A 21,910-nucleotide genomic window follows, 5' to 3' on the forward strand; every position below is an offset into this window, starting at 1 on the left:
TCTCAGACATGTGCCTTGTCCTTGACTGCTGCAGTAAATATAAGTCAATGCATGGCTTTTGACCTCTCATAACTACCTTACATTTCAGAGTAGCTTTCATGCAGGTCTCTCCCAGGATAAGTTTTAGTACTTCTGCACTGAAAATTCTGATGATATAATTTTGATACGAATACACATGGATTTCATATATAATTAATGTTGCTCACATGGGTGTATGATCAGAAAAACATGCATTAAGATTAAATGATAATTCAGTTGAAACTATAAACTGAGGTGTAGTAATTACTTATTGTTGAACAGTTGTGCTAGTGAACAAACTGGCTAGTGTACAACAGGCCTGTTTTATCAGTTAAGTCAATGCACAGTCTCATACTTTGGCAGAGGATTTTTTGAAGATATGTATGAAAATGTATTATTATCAGTGTGTGTATCTATACATTCAGAATATGTTAATGTTTAGTCTGAGAAATATGATTATGTGTTATTGAATATGTTTTACAATATCATTAAGTGTTTTAGTGCTTATGCTACAATGCCAGTAGTTTTTATTACAAGCCTGAACGTTAGCACAGAAAATCAGTTTTATTTTACTGATAAAATGCTGAGGTTTTTTTCATTGTTTTCATAATTCCTTTAATAATAGTAAAGATTTGTAATTTTTGAATTCAGTGTTTCCAAGTAGCAGGTTGAAACAGTTGTTGCCAGTACTCTAACCTTGGTAAGTAGTTGTGTGCTGGTACCAAATACTTTCATATTCAGATGATAAAACTACTCAGGTCCGTTGGGTTAATGATGTGGTCTTTTATGGTACATTTCTGTTCTACTGCTCCTGCAGAGCTTTCTGGTTTTTGACTACATGAAACTGCCATAATGTGGATGTGGGGCTGGACAGCATGAGGGCACCCTCTGGCAGAAGCAAAGGAGGGACAGGATATGGTGTGGTTCTCTGAGGGCAATGCTTCAAGCCTGTGAGAAAGAGCTGCCATGGCTCAGTCTAGTTGCACCTGTAGATTTAATGTGAGCACTGGAGTAGTTGGAGTGAGTGGGTTCACTGGGGGAGGTGAAGGAAGTACAAACTGGCAGGTACCAAAATGAGAAGATGGCATGGGGGGAGCAGATATGCTCTACCTGCATAGAAATATACTTGCACATGAAAGATTGCCTCTGGGGTCAACGGCAGCAATTTAGCTATCTGGAGTATTTAGAGAGACAAACCTTTTCTTTGAAACCTGTTTGACCACGCAGAGAGAGGACTGGAACTTTCAGTGAAAGTCAGTTGGGTAGTAGCTTCCAGACTTCTGGGAGGTCACCGTTTCTGCAAGGGTAAAAACCTAACCTTTCATATGCATTTATCTTAGGTTTTTAGATAGCTTTCTTGAGAGCATTGTCAGTTTCTCATGCAGCAGAGACTACTCCTACTTGCAGAAGAGCAAATGTAGAACAGCACATCAAAGGTCGAAGGATATGTCCTCCTACCCTGAACATATCTCTTGTGATGTCATTTGTTCCATTCAGATCAACTGATGTCAGATGACAGGGCCTGGACAATAAATTGCTTGCAGAATCAGCAGTGAGTTATTTGTCAGTAGCCTGAACACCTGCTGAAGATGATGGAGTAGTTCTGAAATAAACTGGTACTTCTGCAGCCTTTAGCAGTAGAGAGGATGAGCTCCATAAGATAATGGCATTTTGTTTTAATTACTATTCGACAATGCTATATCATTGTGACCTTAGTTTCATTTATCCTTAAAGCATTTCTGTATTTTGGATTTTTATTTTAGCATTTTCTTTGTCAGTTAGGAATATTTTATTTACATTAATCTTGAAACAGACAACTTGAAAACTGATCTTTCTGGGCATAAATTCTCCTAAATTGTTCCTATATGTTTCTTATTTTGCTGAAATTGTTTGGTTTGTTTGGGTTTTTCCTGAGGTGAATTTTAGCATGCTAATTTAAATGTGTAATGTAATTATGATGTGGTCAATATATTTATTCTTCTGTTATTTGATTAAGCTGTTTCCTTACGTTTTTCTAGTTTGAGGGTTTCTCACAAGTAAACAAACTTGTTCAGGCCTCTCTTGAGGGCAAGAATGCGGTATAAAAATACCAGAGCCGGTTTTCTGTTGAGCTGAGAATACAACTGACTTGGGTGCAGCTGGAATCTTATAGGAAGGTGGTTATAAATGCACCTTTGTATTCTCCATAATTATTTTTTTCATCTACTTGTGCCTGGGAGCATTCACTATTGCCCTGTATATCAGTGACTTAAAGCAGTGCTCTCTGTTCCAGTCTACTACTTGTTTTCTGCTTCACCCAAACTTCCACAGGAACTTGCAATAATGGAAGGAGTTTTGGTATTTAAGAACTTGTTTTCATAACTTAATACTAAGGAACCATATTGAGAAATACAGGAATGCTTCCAGATTCCCAAACAGAATTAGAAAGTTTGAAGATTAGCTATACCTTCTTTAATTTTTTCAAAATGTTGTTTCTTGTCACGCTGCATGAGAGGACTGTCTCAGAACACTTTTACTAATTTTAAATCTCTACTTTGTTAAGGGTATTCCTTTTAAGGAGTAACAGCTCAGTAAGCTCCTTAGTCAGCTAGATCTCTGTGGATTAACTTTTGTTTCTTCTGTCCGTGTGGACATATTCAGTATATATTCTCCTGAACTGTTGTCATTTTCTCATTTAAATTTAAAGAAAAATCACTTCCTACAGGATTCCCTGATCTTTGTATTAAAAAAAAAAAAAAAAGGCAGCTATCACATAAATCCACTTCAAAAGACTAAATCTAAAAGATGTGAACAACAAAATATGGTGACCAGCCGGACTGGGTTTTGGTTGGTTTTTTAAAAGTTTTTTATTTAACTGTTCTTCCTTGCTTGTTGTGGCTCTTACATAGACGCGTACGGCTTGACTGTCAGTTCTTTCTCAGGAAGTACCTGAAGTGCTGCTAAAACTAAGTAGCAACAGTAGGGAGTGTTCCCCTAGCAAATTTCACTGTCTCCCAGCAGGTAAGCTGCTCCTTATAAACGCTACCTTAAAAAGTTTGGGATATTTCGAGAGTAAAACTAGTCTCGCTTTCTTTCTTCATGTAGCATAACAGAATAGTAACTTTTAAAAAAGTAGGTAGCTCTGTTGAGGGATTCCTTTTTCTCTGCGGAAAGCACCAGTGAAATCCCCAAAGGACACGCTGTAACCTGTTCTAAAGAACAATGGAAAATATTACAGGAATCTGTGAGTTTTTACACTGAAACTTCATAGCTTCATTTTCCTTTGTCTTGTTGCCAGTGGTTTGCAGACGCAGCTAGGGCGGCTTGGGGAGCGCTGCTGCTCGGGAAGCCCGCGGCGGCCGTGCGGTGGGAGCCGAGGCTGCTGCAGGGGTGAGCGGAGGGAGCCGGAGCGCTCCCGGCCGGGACCCGCGGCCCGCCCGGCCCGGGAAGCTGCTCCTTACATGGGCATGGCCGCGGCTCGCCCGGGGCCCGGGCGGGGTGGCCCGCTGGAGCCGGGCCGGGCCGAGCCGGGGGCGGCGTGGCCCGGGGGGCTCAGCCAGACAAAGAACAGTCCCGGCAACCAAATAAGGAAGTTGGAGCTGGAGGATTTCAGAATAGGAGCAGAGGGGGAGATGCCAAGGAAGCCGGGGAAGCAGTCTATGTGCAGGGAGCTGCTCTCTGTTGCTACCAGCAGAGTGGTAAATGCAGGGGATCGAGGCTGGCGGACTTGTCCATATCCTCCTGTGATCTTCTGCCAGCTAAGTTAAGAACTCAAGCTGTGTTTGTCATATTTTCTCATGTTTCTGAAAGCTCTCTACAGATTTTTGTTTAGAAAGGAGGGGTCTTTGGCAGCCCCTTTGGTTAGCAGACTGAAGATAAATGAGTCACCCTTTGCCCAGGGGGAAAGAATCCCATTGCAGGTAATTTCAAGCACTACAAAAATACATTATAAGTTTTTGTCTCCTGTAGTATTCTAATGAAAACTTAGAAATTCATCTGGAAAGGGTACACATGCACCCCTGAGAAACAGAGGTGTCTTTGCAGTTAAGAACAGTAGCAGAGAAAGAGAGAAAATAAAGAAAATGAGTACTAGAAAACCCTAATACTGTCCCGACAATTCAGATAGAAAAGCATTTTGTAACAACATAAAATATGGAAAATATAATGGGATATCAGAAATGCAAGTTAGGTACTGGTTTAAACCTAAGTGTAAAATTCATGCACTGTGATCCTAATCTGCAGTGTCTTGCGACATTGTTTTACCTACCTGTTAGAAGGTCTTATTCCTGGTGGAAAAACCCATGGAACACTATCCACTTTTTCTCTTCAGAAGAATCAACACAACAAATATTCAGAAGGAAGAGCTGTAACCTTTGCTGACTGTGTGAAACCTAGAATAGAGAAAACTAAATAGCTGTGGGCGCAAACTTCAGCAGTAACATTTAACATACTGGCCTGGTTTGCTCTGGTTTCAAAATGTTAGCAACAGAACGTGTCCTAAAGTCACAGCCTTTATAGCAAACAATTACATGCACTGTGAGCTTGACGTCCTGATGAAAAGAAGTAAGTTATGCCTTGATCTTGAAATTGTGTCAAGATCAGCTCATAAACAGCTACTGAAAAACATTTTAAATATGGTGGGGAAGCCTGACTCAGAAGAAACAGCTTCTTTATCTTGCCTGACAGGCCTCACAATTACAGCAGCTGTAAGTTACTGAAGTGTAGCTAATTGAAAAATACAACACACTAACTATTGCCATATCAGGCTATTAAAGAAGAGAATGTAGTGTTGAGATTTGAGTTCAGAACTGGGAAGCACTTACAGGTGACATTCAAATTGCTGTAATCATCTGTGACTTTTTATAAGCCTTCTAACAATTTTAGCATCTGAGGTGCAGGTAGACCTCTCATAAATCCATGGCAATGCTTGTAAAAGGGAATTTCAGTATCACAGCTGAAAAGTGTTATGTCAGGTTTACTATGAAGTAAAGCCTGAGGAGTGAATGGTTTTCTAGGTTATATTTTGTTATATTTAATTTCCAGAGCTCTTATACATTGCTGTATCAGTAGTTGTGCAGGCCAGGAAATCTCATGGATTACTCATGGATGAAACAGACCAATCATGTGGGTACTGAGGTAACTAGGAACTTTAGGAAATCAGTGGGATACTTCTCTATATGCTTGTTGTTCAACCATCACTGTTCCAGTTCCTTGTTAGAAAATGCCTACATAGTAGACCCACAGTTTTTTTCTGTGCTGTCATAGGGGTTGCACAGTAAGTTTGATCAATACAATTTTATTTTTTACCCTGAATACCTTTGCTATTTTAGTCTGAAAGGTGAAATAGTGGTATAACAAAGAAGACTTAAGTGTGAGTCACTTTGTCACCGTGTATGTACACTCACACATGCAAGTGTACATATATTTCCACAAAAATGGTAACTGCTGCCTTATGAAAATTGTCTCAGCAATAGAAACTGCCAATTTTTTTTTTCTGTAGGTATTATTAGAAGTTTGGACAAAGTTCTTTTGTTGTCATTATTGTTGTTGTTGAATCATGTTTTCATAGATCAGAGACTGCAGTATGATTTCCTATCAACTGTTCGCCCTAGCTGTGTTTTCCTTTTTGTAAAACACATAAGTTTAATGGTGTGTATTTGCAGAATTGAAAGTGATGGGAAATGTTTGCTTAAATAATCTTTCTTGCAACAAATGTGAACTTTTATTTTCCAGAAGTGCTAAGCCACAAAAGCCACAAACAGCTTGGTACTTCTAGTTCAGACATTGTGATCTTCACCAAACAGAGCCAAACAAAGCAATTTACAGTTACGACCTCAGTGTTTGCCAACACCAGCCAAGTTAGGTGTACAGGATACTTGAAAGAGTGCTAAATGCTTTGGACTGGCACATGTTTGGTAACTTTGATTGGTAGTTGGTACCATTTCAGAGGTATAGTCAGTCACTTTTGGTTTTGGGAAATCCTAACTTTGCATTCTGGCCTTCTAAAGAAATCTCAAACTCTCACACATTCCAAGAAAATCAGTGTCCTGCTCCTGGCTTAGGAATCCACATTCAAAGCTATGCAGAAAGGCTTTGAATTTTTTGTCAAGTAAAGTATGGGAGGTGATGTAGTTTTATGGAGATAGTTTTTTTTGTTTTAAATAAAAAATTTAAAATCCACAATGGTTGGCATGCCAAAGCTTATTTTGCACAGCTAGTGTAAATGGGATGCATTTCCTGCATTTATGCAGGAAAAACAGGGAGATTGCTGAACTGGGCTCCACAGATCATTGAATTCCATCAGCTGAATATGAATCAGTTTGGAAGCTTGTAAATTCTTTCAATTCCCTCTTCTGGTCAATCCTTCAGGGTCTATTTTACTGACATTTCCATCTGAGTTTAATGATGTTTGAACTGTAATATGATGCAAAGCTGCATTGTGGCTAGCTGAAATCTATTTGGGTTAATTTACAGGCATGCCTATATCCTTGAATTAATTTCCAGTTTTTAAGACCAAAAGAATCTCATGTCATGTGTCTCCCCCATTAGAAAAGACCATTTGAATCTCAATCACAACTTCTTCCTAGACGTCAGAATTTTTCAAGTTTCATTTGCTAGATGTTTTTCTTTTGTCAAACCATCCTGTTTTGATTTTAAAAATTTGAGAGGTCTCATCTTAACTAGTGTGATCAGAATTGCACACTCCAGTATAGCTTTAAATGTCTTTGTAAAGTCAGCAGCTACCATGCTAAATTTTTGCATCTCATAATGAGGAAAAATCAAGGAGGCAAAGAGAAGAAAGGAAATAGAAGTGTGTAGTTTTTTGTAGTATAGTAGCACCTGGAAAACAACTGTTGTGAATGAAAATATATGTATACTATTAAAATACACTTCCTTCACTGAAGATACACTGCAGGCAAAAAGTCATATTTAAATACTACAAATTATTCTGTAGTAGTTTAAGAATTTGACAGACTCTTTCATGAAGTCCATTGAGTTATTTTCATTTATTTTCACTCATTGCTGAGGATGTGATTACTTTGTGTAACATTTTCTCTCTTCATTTTCAGCTTTTCTTTTCTGAAGTCATCCTTTTTAGTTTTTGTACTTCAAACAATACTAATTTCATTTTATTTACAGGGTGGTTTGAAAGGTAAATCTTAATTTTGTGAAGCTTCTCAAAGTTTGAATGAATGCTAGCAAAAAACTTCAGGCAGTTTTGTGTTTGCCTGCTTTACTAGTGACATCTACCATTATCTTCCCTGGTCCACAGAAATGAATTGTTGAGATCTTTTACTGCATTTTTCCAAAAGCTGTTTGTTATCATTATAATTATGTTTTAATTATTTCTTTTAAATATTAGGACTTAATTAGAGTTGTAGGCAACTGTCTTCTTATGTGTAAATTAGTCTCCCTCATTTCAGTTTGCCAGCCATGCTGTAGATATAGTTGGAAACTCCTTAAACTAGAAACAAATGCTCCTGGGGCTGGAATTACAGGCAAAGTTGTTTACAAGAAAGAATCACAGATCATATTAAGTTTTAAGTTAAGCATATGGTTTTACTTCTTTTCTCTTTGGATCTTTATCTTACACTATGCCTCATGCTTGTTTCCCAGTAAGCTGAGCTTCATTTCCACTTTCCATGCCCAAATATGCTGTGGAGTCAGAGAAAAGCAAGTGTCTTGAACTAAGCTGATGTTCACAAGCTGTCTCTGCTTTCATCTTCCATCCCCATGAATTGAACATATTCATACACATAAAGTTCTTACATGCAAAGATTTTAAGAGCTGTGACAGAAGAAATGTTGGAGAACTCCTTAATGCATGTCTTTAATGCAGTATTATCTCAATTTGTTATAATCAAATACAAAGGAGAAGTTGCAGTTAAGAGGTGTGAAGCCCAGGTACTGTTTTTCTGTCACTGACTTTTCCTACTGTACATCGGTCTGCTCTTTGTTGTTTGTGTTACATTATCTGCACCTATTACTGGCTGTAATAGAACTGTGTTCTGTTTTTTAGATAAAATACTGTTCTCAACAAGCATACCTACCAAAAATCATAAAGAGACCTGATCAGCCATGAGTGATACTCCTTTTATCTTTGTGCTATCTTAATACTATGTGTATGGGCTACCATGCTTCTTCCCTAAGGTCGTGTACCAGAACTGCAAACAGAGTGCTCGTGCAGTGCCAGCCTTCTCACTGCCAGGTTCTGGCATGCCACTCTCTGTTCTAGCAGTGGGGAGATACTTTATTTTCCCCACCCTTTCTCCTAATTGGCAGCATTCTTCTGTTCTTCCTGTTATATTCTGGAGTGATGTGGAGTGAGTTCTGAGTCTTAAAGAAGGCTTAATGGTGAAAAAGTGTGAAAGGGGTTGGGAAATTTTCAGTGCTACCTGGTTCTGCATTGTCCATTGTGGAATGAAATTTCTCAGGTAGAGGTCTTGCTCATGTTAGAGGTTCATACCAGTTGGGGGAAAATAGTTATGGTGATGTTCTTGTAAAGCAAACAGATTTTCAGGCATCCAGAGCTGAACTATAATACACACTGACTGGAAACTGGAGCTCAAAAAAGAAAGAGGATCACCCTTGCTTTCATCCATCCCTAAAATCTTTTAACCCTTGTCCAGGATGCTGAAGAGTGAGATAAAAGTCAGCATGTTCATACGCTGATTTGCTGCTCATGATGTAGAAAATGGAAGTGATACCACAGATCCCCTCCATGGGCTAAGCATGAGAATAGAGATTTTATAGATGTATCTTTTGAGATAATCCATCTTGTTTTAAGTAGATGTTTAAGTAGATGTTACTAGTGATTAGTTGCATTCTATGATTACTTGCAAAACTGATGTTAGCATGTAACTTGTAAGAAACACTGGATCTCAGCCAAGTGGCTTTTAGTAAGAAGGGTATGAACCAACAACACAAATCTGGCACTCTTTATCTTCTTGTAGAAAAAAGGAAGAAAAAAGAAGAGGAAAAATAAAAGAATTTTCTACCTTCAAATGAAGGCCTTAGTGGAATGACTAGTAGTAATTAATGTCTTTAGAGTACGTGTTTGACGCTCTGGAAGGTTTCACATAATTAGACCACAAAACAGCTAGATTTTTACATCATATGGTAAATTTTTTCTGATCACTGATGCTATTCTTTGGCAGATGAGGAAGACACAGGAGACTGTTTGTAACACAGATGACTACAGTGCAATGGCTTGATACATTTTTTTCTGAAAAAAGTTTTAAATTCAGTTTAATCTGAACACTTGGGGACTTCGTAGTGATGAGTAGTGGCATAAGTGTTACTGTAAAAGAATGCAGAAGTATTAAAGGGCTTAGCAGAACAACTTAAGACATTGCTTCCACAGTTTTACATTAAACGTGTAGCCATCCCAACCCATTCTGTCATGCAGACAAAAATGATGTGGAAATCGTGCAAACTTCTGCCTCGCAGAAAAGCTGATGTAAATTCTGGTAGCAACACTTTTGTGCAGTTGTATGACAATATGGAAGAGCCTGGGATGTTTCCTCTACTCACTAGGCTGTTGCAGCCTTCTCGAGTTTTTCTGCTGGCTATGGATGTTCCTGGACGGAAAAAAAGTGAACTTCCAGCCTGGGACCCGAGCATTTTTTGGCAAAAAGCGTATCGCAAAGTCACCGTTCTTGCAGCTCCGAGGGAGACTTAGGCTTAGACTGCGGCAGCGGGTAGAAACATCCCGATGGCGACTCGCTGCGGGAAACGCACGTCTCCCTGCCGTTCCCGGCAGCCTGGTAACGCCTCCCGCACGCATCGGGGCGCCCGGGGCAGCCGCGGGACTCTTAACGTGAAGCTGCCGGAGTGGGACGCGCCGGCGGCGGCGGCGGCTCCTCTGTGAGTCACGGCGCGGTGCCTGCGCCCCGGGCCCGCCCTATATAGCGCCGGGTACCTGCGGGCGCCGCTCCGCTCCGCGCCGCCGCCGCCGCCGCTCGCCGCGTCCCCGGGAACTTGCGCTGGGGTATGTGAGAACTGCCCGCTACGCGTCGCCGAGGTAAGATGGCAGGGTACTTTCAGAAGTTCCTAGTGACGTCTTTTCTTCAGATGAGGTGAACGCACGGCAGAAACGGTGACGAGAGGCGAAAGGTCAGGGTACATGAAATCATGCTGTAATCGGACCGGGCTGACCGCCTATCTTTCGAGTACTTCTATTTTTGATCGACTCTTTCTTGCTCTTTTAGTTTGCTACATCGTGTGTAGTCGCATTCGAGTTTGGCTGATGCACTTTATTTGCCGACCCCGGCCGTCCCCTTGGTGTTTCCAAACGGAGAAAGGATGCTTTTGTGGCGGCAGCGGCTCTGTGCATCTCTGTAGCCCAAGACTCACTAAATCAGTCCTTAATATGATAGAGCAAGGAACTATGAGTGCCTTCCCAGCCTTCTTTGTACGAGACTTCTGTAGGAACCCAGTGATAGTTCTGAAGAGAGTTGGTAATGGGTAGGAGACTTGATCTTTTTAGATGATTTACTACAGCTTCTTACCAAAATTAAACCAAAATAAGCCAAAACATTGGCGTTTTGGGTTGTTCTGTGGGATTCATATGTCTATAAGGAAGACATATTTGGTGATCTAGTACTTAGTGTACTCTTGTAGCTAAATTTTTTTCTGTTTATCACTGGGTGTTGAAGGGAATTTGGTGTTAGTAACCTTGTAACTTATAACAGTAACAGCTTTGAATTTTTTTTCTTCTTTTCGAACTCTGCAGCATACATCAGACATTTGTTTAAATTTTAGTAGTGAAGACAAGAAAAAAGAAAAAAAAAAAGGCAAGTTTCCTGGCAGCAGGCACATAATTAGAAAGAAGGCTGGGAAAAGTAAGACTGGCCTTCTTTATAATGATGTGTTTACAGAAACTTGGAAAGCAGAGATATGCATTGGCTATCAAAGAGAAACCAACGTCTGCTATTGGAACATTTGGGTCAGCTTTATATTAAGGAATATGGCACTGCAGAGCACACATCTAAAAATAGGAGTGGACACAGTCAATGTTTCATGAGGCTTTGAGGTCAAGAAACTGTTCTTGCATGTTATTCTGTGGCTGTATTGAATTGTTCACATGATTCCTGTGAACAAACCTTATATTTCTGAAATTAACTTCATGAGATGTATTACATATTGTGAAGAAAGTTTTATGTTCACTCACAAGTTTGTGTGCGCATAAATACCCTGGCGTTCTGGGGTGGGAAAAGTTATGATGATGTTCTTTAAGAAAGCCCAGCAGTTTCCAGACATCCAGGGCTAGTCTGTGATTCACAATGCATACCAGACATAAAAGGATTAAGATATAGAATTGATAACAAGAGGATGGAAAAAAAAACATAGAAAAAGTTAAATGGCTCTCAGCATATGTCCGTTGATTGCATCTAAACCACTTCTCTATGAAAATGGGGCAAATACTTGTGAGAACAAGATTCTGAGAGAGATTGTATTGCATCCTGCTTCTGATTGGGGAATAAAACCTGAAAGAACTGTATGTAGAATGAGGTTCTTGTACTAATTTTTCTGGCCAGAAGGAAAAACCCTGTGGGAAAAGGTGGGGGCAGAGGGATAAGAGTCTGAATAAAAGAAACTGGAATTATGGGGTAGGAGGTATACAGATGTTCTTGCAACTTTTGAAACACGTAGGAATATGCAGGTAGGATATTGTTGGAATTAGGAGTGTCTCATTTGGATAAAAACATGTCTTTCATCTTTGAGATGGTAGAAACCTGATAATCACAAAGTCAGAATTTACCAATTATCACACACTACAATCTGACAGAGCAGTTTTCCTAAAATTGCAATGGTGGATATGTGGTAAAGGTTTGTTAGCAGTTGGTGGATATATGTCACATAACTTTTCTTGCAGTTTTCTGAGTCAAGAACATTTTTTTCAGTGAAAAACTGTTCTGAAAATTTGAAGTGTGTTTTAACTAACAATTAAAAAGCATGGATGTAAAATAAATGCTTTTATGCAGTTATACTTAATGAAGTCCTAGAAAATATTATCTTCAAAGTGTTCTTAAGTTTCTTTCTTCTTATCTTTTTGGTTTATTACTGGCAAAGCTCATCTTGCTGGACACTCATGCACCAATTATTGTGGGCCTGTTGAGTAGCCTGAGTCTACTGTTTTCTCTTTGCAGACACTGTGTGATGATTGCAACATATAAAACTTTGCAAACTGTTGAGCTAAGGTAATTACTGTATTTGTGCAATTACAATTATTGTAAAGTAAGTACTGAGAGCTATGGTTCCAGGTAACAGAAAGCAACTCACTACTCTCTGCTTTGCACTGCAGAATTTTTTGAGCTTATATGATGATTGTGGAGGGTATGATAGGCCAACTGTTCCACAAATAGGAGTGTGATTGCAGTTTTGTTATCCACTTTGTGGTCTGTGTGACTGCAGCAGCCATTTCTAATAGCTATGTTAGCTGTGTTAGAACACCATGACTCCTTTTTTGTGAGGACAGAGTGGTAAATCTGATGAGTAATGTTCAGCTGTTGGGCTTTAGGCATTGGAAGACCAAGGAACGGGTCTGGCTGAAATTGACTTGTGGGATGCTGGTCAGCCCGCTTACATGGAGAATTTCTTCTTTCTTTCCTCTACAGAATTTCTGTTACTCTCTTTCAAAATTATCCAGGAGAGACTTACCTTTCTGAACTTACCTGGTTCTCAGCTGGGCAGAGTAAACCAATCTTACTTGTAAAATCATGTATTTGATGGAAAATATTATATTCCTCAAACAGCAACTTAATTTCTCATCCAGTTCTACTTAAATTAGCTGCTTTGCAATTTTACTCATGCCAACTTTCATGTGGATCCCTGTGCCTGGGAGCAGAGTAGACTACCAGTCATGTGATGTCATATATGTAGGTTTTCTCTGTGTGTATAACATAATTTCCTGTAGATTATGAACATTTGTAGACACTGCACCTGAAAGACATGAAGACCTTTGGTTTTAAAAAGCTGACTTTCAAATTCGAAAATGTGTAGATAAGTGTATAGGGTGCAGTGCAAAGAAACTGTCTGAAAGATGAAGGTAAGCATATGCAATGTTAGTTGCATAATTTCAATATACAATGTTTTACGTTACTGCTATGGGTTTTTTCATTTCTGCTGTTTACTGTCCAAGAAAGGAGTCTTCAAGTATCTGGGGGGTGTACTGGACCTTTACTGATCTGGAGTTAGTGGCCCTAAGGTTTTGTTTTCCTAATAAAAATTTCAGGGTTATGTAGAACATATTAATTGACTGATAGTCCCAGATATATTCTTGAGAACATAATAATTGACTGGAAATCTTCTATCCTGGGAATATTAGTTAATCAAAACATGCCTATGGAATTTTGTATTCATGTATCATTTTCCATCTTGGAAACATTCCTGCTTTCTTAACAGATAGCATTTCAGTGCTAGATTAAGTAATAAAGTTCCCTTTGGAGTGAAGTGCCCACTCAGTAATAGCAATACTCAGCAATGATTTCATAGCAATAGTAGATGCACTTGGAAGAATTGGGAAGAATACTTACAGAGTAATTACTAACCAAATTATAGTATGCCTAGAAGACTAATTTTAACTTCTTACTCTGCAAAAGGTGAAAAGAAGAGTCTTGTAGCCACAAGTGTCAGAACTTACTGGAGCATTATAGATTATTTAACATTTTGGTGTTCATATAATTAAAAATATAATTATCATAGAAGGAGAACCAATAATTCAGGCAGCTCTTTTTACATGTGTAGTCTACTTTCTGGATTAGCACACGAATAGAAATTTTAAGAAATACTTTTCCTCCACATTTCTGTCTAGGCACTTACATGGTCCTTTTCTCACCTGCTTGAGGCATTCTAACCTTTGCCAAGGCAGGAAGTTTGTATTTCCTTTATTGAAGTAGAAAGTGATTGTAATTAGTGTATTGTGTATGGCACTCCCCAGCACTTCCCCCTTCCACAAAGGGAAGGAATTTTAAGATAAACAGCACTTATTTTTATATAAATAAATAAATATAGTGGGCTCAATTTCTTGCTGGCCTTTTTCTGCCTTATGCACCTGTGTGAGGTGAGCCAAGAAGCAGCTGAATTTGTTTTCCCTAGTTTTCATGGTGGGTCTATCTCTCCAGTGATAATTTGAGTAAGAAATCTTTGATTACCTTAGATTATCTTAAACCATTGTTTGGTAGCAGTTACTCAGAATTCTTTCCAATCCTTCCCAGGACATTCATCTGAGGCTGGGAAATTGTATTCATTTGCATCACCAAAATATGTTCCTATTGAAATTTCTCCTTGAAATGGGCTCCAGATTTTGTTCGTTACCAGTTTCAGAAGATGGTCTATATTTTATATATATATATATATATACTAGTACATAACATAGGATGAGAAAAAACAATTCTTCTAATTATTCTCTTTGAGAAACCCATCTTATATCACAGTACACTGTAGTATATTTCAAGCAGAAAGTGGTAATGTGGGGTTGAGTTCCTATCTCCACCTTAAAAGAGAGGAGTTATTTAGTTGAAGAGTTGAGTCTATACATTAGGAGCTTCTATACTGCATTGCCAAAACGTCAAAGTTCTAGTAAATGTTCATAAGATGGCATATATCTTATTTGTTCTTTTCGTATTGCGTAAAGTAAAGATTTTTTACAAAAAGACTATTATTTGCAGACATGATGTGTCAGCCAGCAGAAATGTACAGGGAAATTTTTTTTGGTTTTCATTGGCAACATGGTTACATTTTTTTTCCAGGCTTAAATGTAAAAATAGATTAGCACTCAAAAAAACTGTTTTCTTGGTGTTAATGTTTGTACCAACCAAATTACCCCATTGAATTCACAGCAGAGACTCATACTTGTCTTGTATGCTACTGTACGCATTAAGACAACACAGAACCTGAGCTGTGAGTATAAATAACGGGAAAACACAGTGTATTACATTTACAGCATTAATATTTAGCTTTTACAATCTCAAGTAGATTTGTTTCAATCTTTGCATTTACAAGAAAATGATCGAACTTTGTTCTAACACAGAAGGCCAAGAAGGCCAATGGCATCCTGGCCTGTATCAGCAATAGTGCAGCAGTAGGACCAGGGCAGGGATTGTCCCCCTGTACTCAGCGCTGCTGAGGCCTCACCTTGAGTATTGCATTCAGTTTTGGGCCACTCACTTTAAAAATGACATTTTGGTGCTGCAGTGTGTCCAGAGAAGAGCAGCAAGGCTCGTGAAGGGACTGGAGAACATGAGCACTAGCTGACGGAGCTGGGGATGTTTAGCCTGGAGGAGGCTCAGGGGGGACCTCATTGCTACTTACAATTGTCTGAAATGAGGTCATGTTGAGGTGGGAGCCAGTCTCTTCTACCATACCTGCAATGAGAGGATCAGAGATAATGGCCTCAAGCTGAGAACGGGGAAATTCTGATTAGATATCAGGAAAAAAATTTTTTATATTGCTTAGTGGTTTAGAAGTTACAGTGGTAGTGCTGGGTTGATGGTTGGACTTGACGATCTTAAAGGTCTCTTCCAAAATACTGAATTGAGATAAAGATTCAGTCAGCTGGATTTAATTTTTAAATTGCAAATTTAAACGAATTCCTCTCCTATGATGAAGGCAGACGTACATCAGAGAGCAAGAAATGCTTGCAGGCAGTGTCTGGTGGAGTGGACAAACTTCATTAGGGGGTCCTGCGTAGGTTCTAGTGAATAGGAAAAGAGAATGGAATATTTAGATTTTTTTGTACTCCTGCTGCAGATTCATTTAAAAAGTATGACCCCAGTTCTCCAGCCACAGTGAATACAGAAATCTGGTTTAAATCAAGACCCACATGTGTTATAGCAACTTTTCTCAGGAGAGCAAACCTGCTGGGTTTAGGCCAGGCTTTGAGCCGAGCTTGTTCCTACCCATTTTTGCACCTTACTCACAACTTGGAAGACTTACCCTTAAAATAGCATAATTATGTTTCTGCAGTTGGATTTTGAAGTATTTTTAAATTTTTACTCTATGGCTGAATTTATTCTTATGAATAGGCTGAATCACAGTATGAAAGCACTCACTAGAAACACAATTGTTTCTTTCAGTTTTAAGTGCCATGTGTGTATGTACATCCAGATGTGTGTAAAATGTTTCTCGCTTCAAAGAACAGATTATGCGAACTTTTTTATGAGAGAAGATAATGCAAGTCTGTTTCTGCGTGCATATGAATCTAATGGTGTGTGAATATATAAATGTGTGTGTGTGTGTCCTTACACAACATAAAATCTCTATCTGACTTATGGGGGTGCTTTGTTTAAAGCAGCTATTAAAGTGAAAAACAATTTTAATAGCCAACTTTGGCCAGCAAGGAGATTCACCAAGGCAACATTAGAAAGTTTTGCACAAATGAAAGGAAAGTTTCCTTGCTCAGAAACCCAGTGGTGCTGTATTTCTTTTAGCCCACCTCACTCTACTTCTTTTGGCTCTGAAATATAAAGCCTTGATTTGCTGTGTTTGAAGGTTTCAGGAGGGCAACCTAATTTATGGCTATTTTTGTTTTGACCCAAGATCTAGTGAAATTTTTAGTACAGGTGAGGCTTTGAAAATCCCAGAGGTGATCATAATATTTTTTGGATGGGGTATTTTCATGCAGTCTGTGTTTGTGTGTGATTTGTGTTTCCTGTTAAAACTTTTAGGGAATTAAACGAAGGCATGAGTTACTTGGTATTGCATTACTGATGGTGACCCTGTTGCAAGATGATGCCACTTATTTCTGTGCAAATCTGAAGTGCCTAAAACCAAAATTACATAAAGAATATTTAAAGGGAATATTGATATCCACACCTACAGATGTGTTGGTACATATCAACAAATGTCTTTCAGACATTTTCATTAAAAGACTGCCTAGGTTTCAGAAGGGTTCATCAGTATTGCTCAGCTGACAAGCTACCAGACTGTGTATTTTTCTTTATAAACTGCCGATTATTTTCTTTTCCACAACACTCATCTTCTTCATCTGACATGGCCAAATTCTATTCTTTTTCTGTTTCTAATGCTACCTGATCATTTTCATATAGCCATAGCAACTCTCACATGCCTGAGTTCAGTGTCCGTGCCAAATAATGCTTATTTTTTCACATATAACATTTGTAGGCATTTTTTTCAGGCAGTAAATAGATTGCCATAAGGCTTGGCTGTGCTCTAGGATAAAGTCTTGATTTCCTTTAAAACTTCATAGTTTTTCTATCTTTCTAAAGATCTGGAGATCTGTATGTAATGTAAAAAAGAGGGACACCTCTTCTGTCAGTGTCTGTAGGCATATGAAATCCAATTTATAAGGTGAGACTATGGAAGTTCACACTGTATTGAAAGTACATTATGTTGTCTTATGAGTCTCTAGGATGTTACATGTGGTTTCCATTCTTTTATCTTTAGTGACTTGTGGAGTTTCTGCTAGAGATTTTGCAGTTATTAACTGTTTAATATTTTCTTAAATGGTTCATCAGGAACTTCTGGAAAATGATTGCTTCTGTTTTCTGCTTTGTATTAAAATACCTAAGCCTCTTCTTTTTTTTCTTTTTTTTTTTTGTTTGTTTTTGTTTTTAAGAAAGAGAAAGAAAATTTCCTATCATTTGTATTTCAGAAATACTTATGCTTAGACACTGCTTTCTTAGATATGCAACTGAATTAGATGACTGTTGCATGCACATTTTCCACATAGATGGAGAGAAAAAAGGAGTGTCTGTGAAGATAAAATCAAAATGGTATGTCAACATTTTCTTACACAAAGGATGAACTTCCAGCTATTGACTCTGAGGTTACATCTACAGTTGTCTCTGATCCATAAACCACAGTAACTTTAAGTGTTTCTGTGATTTCAGAAATAAAAATTATACACTGATTCTAAAACTCTAGGTTCCCATGTCCCCCGTCCTTTTAAAAGTTAGTGGTCTTGTTGATGGATAGATAAAAAAGAGACAATTAATATAAATAATTAAATTTATCAGAATCACATGAAATACCCAGAAAAAGGAGCAGGAGGCCCAGAATCAGGATCTCTGCCATGTTTCCCTTGCTCTCCCACCAACTGTATGGCTACCGTCAGCAAGCAGCTGCAAGCAACACGTCAGCCTTCTCTGCAGCCCTAGCTGGAACATATTGCACCAATCGAGTCTTGATGTCAAAGGCACGTCATGTGGTGTGCGGACCAGCACGCAGTGGAACCATGCCCAGCATGGTGAGGCTCAGCACTGACCACATGCATTGCACTTACCCCAAGATCAAGGACTTGCTTTCAACTCTGAGGAATCTTTTAAGGAGGGAAGAAGTTTGCTTTTTGGAGCACTGATACATTAAAGGAGCAGAGGTTTGTGGTTGTCTAAGCTTCAGCATATTGAGCTGGTGTGTGATATCTCACTGGAAGTTTTCTTCAGCAAACAATGCCAGGGATTCTGTAAGATCACAGAAGTATCACGAGATTTAGAGCTCAGAAACACACACACAAGTTGTGGATGTTCTGTTTGTTACAGGCTGCAGTAATAAATTAGGGTATTAACATGTGAGCACAAATGTTATGAATTAGTTTCAGGTTCTTTTGCTATCCAGGTCTTGAGATGAAGTAAGCCATTTGTGCACTTCTTAAACAGATCTGATTATTATCTGTGGGCCTGGTTCTGTGTGGTGAAACGTTTGGTTCGGAAAAAGTATTGATACATTTAATGTTAGATTTAACGTGTTTTACTAAAAGGCAATAAAGTATCTCTGGTTTCATCCTCTTCTGGCTGCAGTTTGCTCCTTCTGCAAGCTGCCCAGCAGGGCTATTGCATCCTCACTTTTAACAGTCTTTGAAACTGTTTTGTAACTTTGTAAAGTTAACATTCCTGTTGGGTACAAACTTTGGATTTTTTTGTGGTAGACTGTAGCTAGAAAAGAGGAGTGACCTAGGGACAGTTAATTATAATAAATTACAAGAAAGCTCTCTTGACCACCGAGGGCTAATGGTCGGTTTGTAACTAAAACACAGCACTCTATATCCTTTTTTGGATTAAGAAGACAGATGTTTGTGCTTCAAGCATTACTGTCTACAAATGCAAGAGACAGGCCCTGTTTACTGAGTGAATTGTTGCAAGAGTACTGAATTAGAGGAACTGTTTGCAATGCTAATATTTGAAGGAACACGCTCATTGATAAAGAGCAGAGCAGAATAGAAGTGGAATGCTTTTAAGCAGGAAGCTGATCGGCAGTAGATGAAAGCTGGAGGAGTTGAGTGAATTTGTATGAACATACAGAGCTCTGAGATGCCCAATATTTTTGCTAAGTAACCTCTCTTTTCTCCAAAAAGATTTATTATGTCTGTCAGAATTTCCAATACTGGCAGATCAAAGTTGATTATGAGGAGTAGTAGAGTATTGACTAATCAGAGTGCAACTGGGATGTTTGGGAGAGATTTGTAGAACATGTGAATAGTACCTTTCTAATTAATGGAAATCCCAGGGCCCCATATACAGAGTGATACAAGACAGAAGCTGCTTTTCGGAGAGATTAAAAATTTCACAAATTCATAACTAAATAATACTTAACTTTGCTTCTGAGTTGTGGAAATTCTCTCTGTCATCATTGATGGTCTTCTTGATAGAGGCAGAATCATGGAAATTTACTGTCAAGCTCCCAAGTTACCAATGTTAATCTCTGTGGTTGGTTTTTGAAATTATTCTCAAATGCTTCCTCTATTTAATTACCTCAGATTCCTCAAAAGCTGTTATAGGTTGTTCACTGTTCTACATCAATTTGAAAATGTCTTTGTCAAGAGTCACTTACAAAGGAAGGAAGATACTAATATGATTAGTTTCTCAATTAATTGCCCTTCATTTTGAAAATTTTAGGATTTGCTAAAATCACTGAGCACCGGTGAAGTTTGTGGAAAAATTTAAGCTAAGTAACTGCAAGATGCTGCATTAAGGACAGCAAAGAGGTAGTGAAATAGTTTTTTGGATGCTGGGGGACATGAAAAATGTATTTTCCTTACTGAGAAGCAGTTTAATGTTTCAGAGCTTTCCTTGGACACTCTTAGATGTATCCATTCAGGTCTAAATTAATTGTTTGTCCTGTAAATTGCTGAATGTGCCTAATATTCTTATTATCTGTTATCAGGTCTTGCACTGCACAGACTCCTGTCATGTGAGAATTGCACAATTGGCATGTTGTGTGGACAGGAACGTGTTTAAACTAAACTCATGCTTTTGGTTTAATGAAACCATTTCTGTGCCTTTATTCAGAAAGTATTATTAGTTTTGCTATTATAACAGTATATATTTTCCAGTGTTTTTGAATAATTGTCTTTCTACTCAAATTCTCATTGAGGTGCTAACTCTTAAGATTTATCTGTGGCATGTCTGGATTTTTTGTTCCCCAGTAAAATAAGGCTTATATTTACTGTTGATGAATTTACACACTGGCCTAAATACTGAAAAATATGTAAGTCATCAGTAATAATGGTGTTGTACATCATATTCAGGGTAAGTCAGGCAATGGCTGGGGATGACTCAAAGTTATAAAATCTTTAGGAAGTGTCAGGTTTACTTAGTTGTGTTACATTACCCTAAACTTTGCTGTTTCTGTTCTGTAATATGTGCACCAAAGTAGTTTGGAACACCTGTTGTGGTAGGAGTATTTTTCTGATATGATTTGACCTCTATAATTTCACCAGCCCAACTGCTTCCTTTAGCTCTAGTTTCATGTATCCTAGCCAAAACAGAGGGAAGAGCGACATTTCTAAACTGCAGGTGAAAAGTACAGCATAGAATTAGTACAACTGGTTGCTAAGCCAAAGTTAACTAAGTGATCATTAGGTGGTATTGAAGGAGATACTTTCTGATTTTTACATTTCAAGACATTTTAAACTGTTACTCAACTGATGTTTCTTCTGAGACTTCATTGTGTGAGCTTTCTTAATATTGCATAGAAAAGACCCTTAAGATCATCAAATCCAACCATTAACCCAGCACCACACCACCATGTTCACCATTAAACCATGTCCTCAGGTGTCATATTCACACAGTTTTTGAACACTTCCAGGGATGGTGGCTCCACCACTTCTCTGGGCAGCCTATTCCAATTTACAGCTTGTAAGAGTGATATATTATTGCCTTTACCTCGGTCATTTAACAAAAAAGTTCTCCTGAGCTCGTGAGGAATTCTGCCATACCACCTAGTAGGAAGGTTTTTCTGTTCCAATTTTTGAAGCAGATTATGTCATTCATCACTGTTCTTTAGATTACCTGGATTTGTATGCCATGGTAAGGCTTCTCTGTGATCTGAGTATTTAATTAACACTTGTAAAAAAATCCAGAGTGACACCAGAGACACGGAGTTAATATCTACCAAAAATACTCATACTCCTTTTTATATATAAATATATATATATCTTGTCTATGGATGTCTTCCAGGCACAAAAGAAAGATTTCTGCATTTTCACTGTTTAAATATGCTAATAAAGGTTGATGCAAAAGGTAGCATATTCAGACTTTGTAACAGGTTTTCTGGGAAAAGCATGGAGATTGATTCACTTCAGTCACACTACCAAATGCTGATCAGGTGCTTTCCATTTCTGTTACTACTGATAGGACTTAACCTGGGACCTGGGTATGAAACCTTCACATCTCCCAAGAATTTCTCTGCCATTTAAGTAACAGCAAATTACTGAGATACTTAATTCTATTAAAAAAAAAAATACTCCTAGAGAAAAAACTGATTTTTTTTAACAATGTATTTCAATACATGGATAAATTTTTAAACATAAATTTTCAAATCTGCTTGAATTAAGTTAAATTCATATGAAAGTTACCTGATTTTCAGAGTTAATAATTACTGTTGCTCCTGTTGGTTTCAAAGGTATGTCTGTGTGCCTGAACACACAGGCTACTGGTCTGAATTCCTGAATT

General features: G+C 38.3%; 1 protein-coding gene across 7 annotated transcripts in view; it reads left to right on the forward strand.

The window, feature by feature from the left end:
* Nucleotides 1-21,910, forward strand: part of PALLD (palladin, cytoskeletal associated protein) — a 192,849-nt gene that overhangs the window by 115,535 nt on the left and 55,404 nt on the right. The window contains exon 1 of one of the 7 annotated variants that reach the window (XM_039551670.1): nt 9,883-10,020. The exons of 5 other annotated variants lie outside the window; for them this stretch is intronic. The gene's annotated coding sequence lies outside the window, so the exon portion shown is untranslated. Of the gene's footprint in view, nt 1-9,882; nt 10,021-21,910 lie in introns of those variants that run through there. One more of the 7 variants, XM_039551671.1, reaches the window with a different exon arrangement.

This window comes from Corvus cornix, chromosome 4 (genome assembly GCF_000738735.6).
Source record: "Corvus cornix cornix isolate S_Up_H32 chromosome 4, ASM73873v5, whole genome shotgun sequence".
NCBI lineage: Eukaryota > Metazoa > Chordata > Aves > Passeriformes > Corvidae > Corvus > Corvus cornix.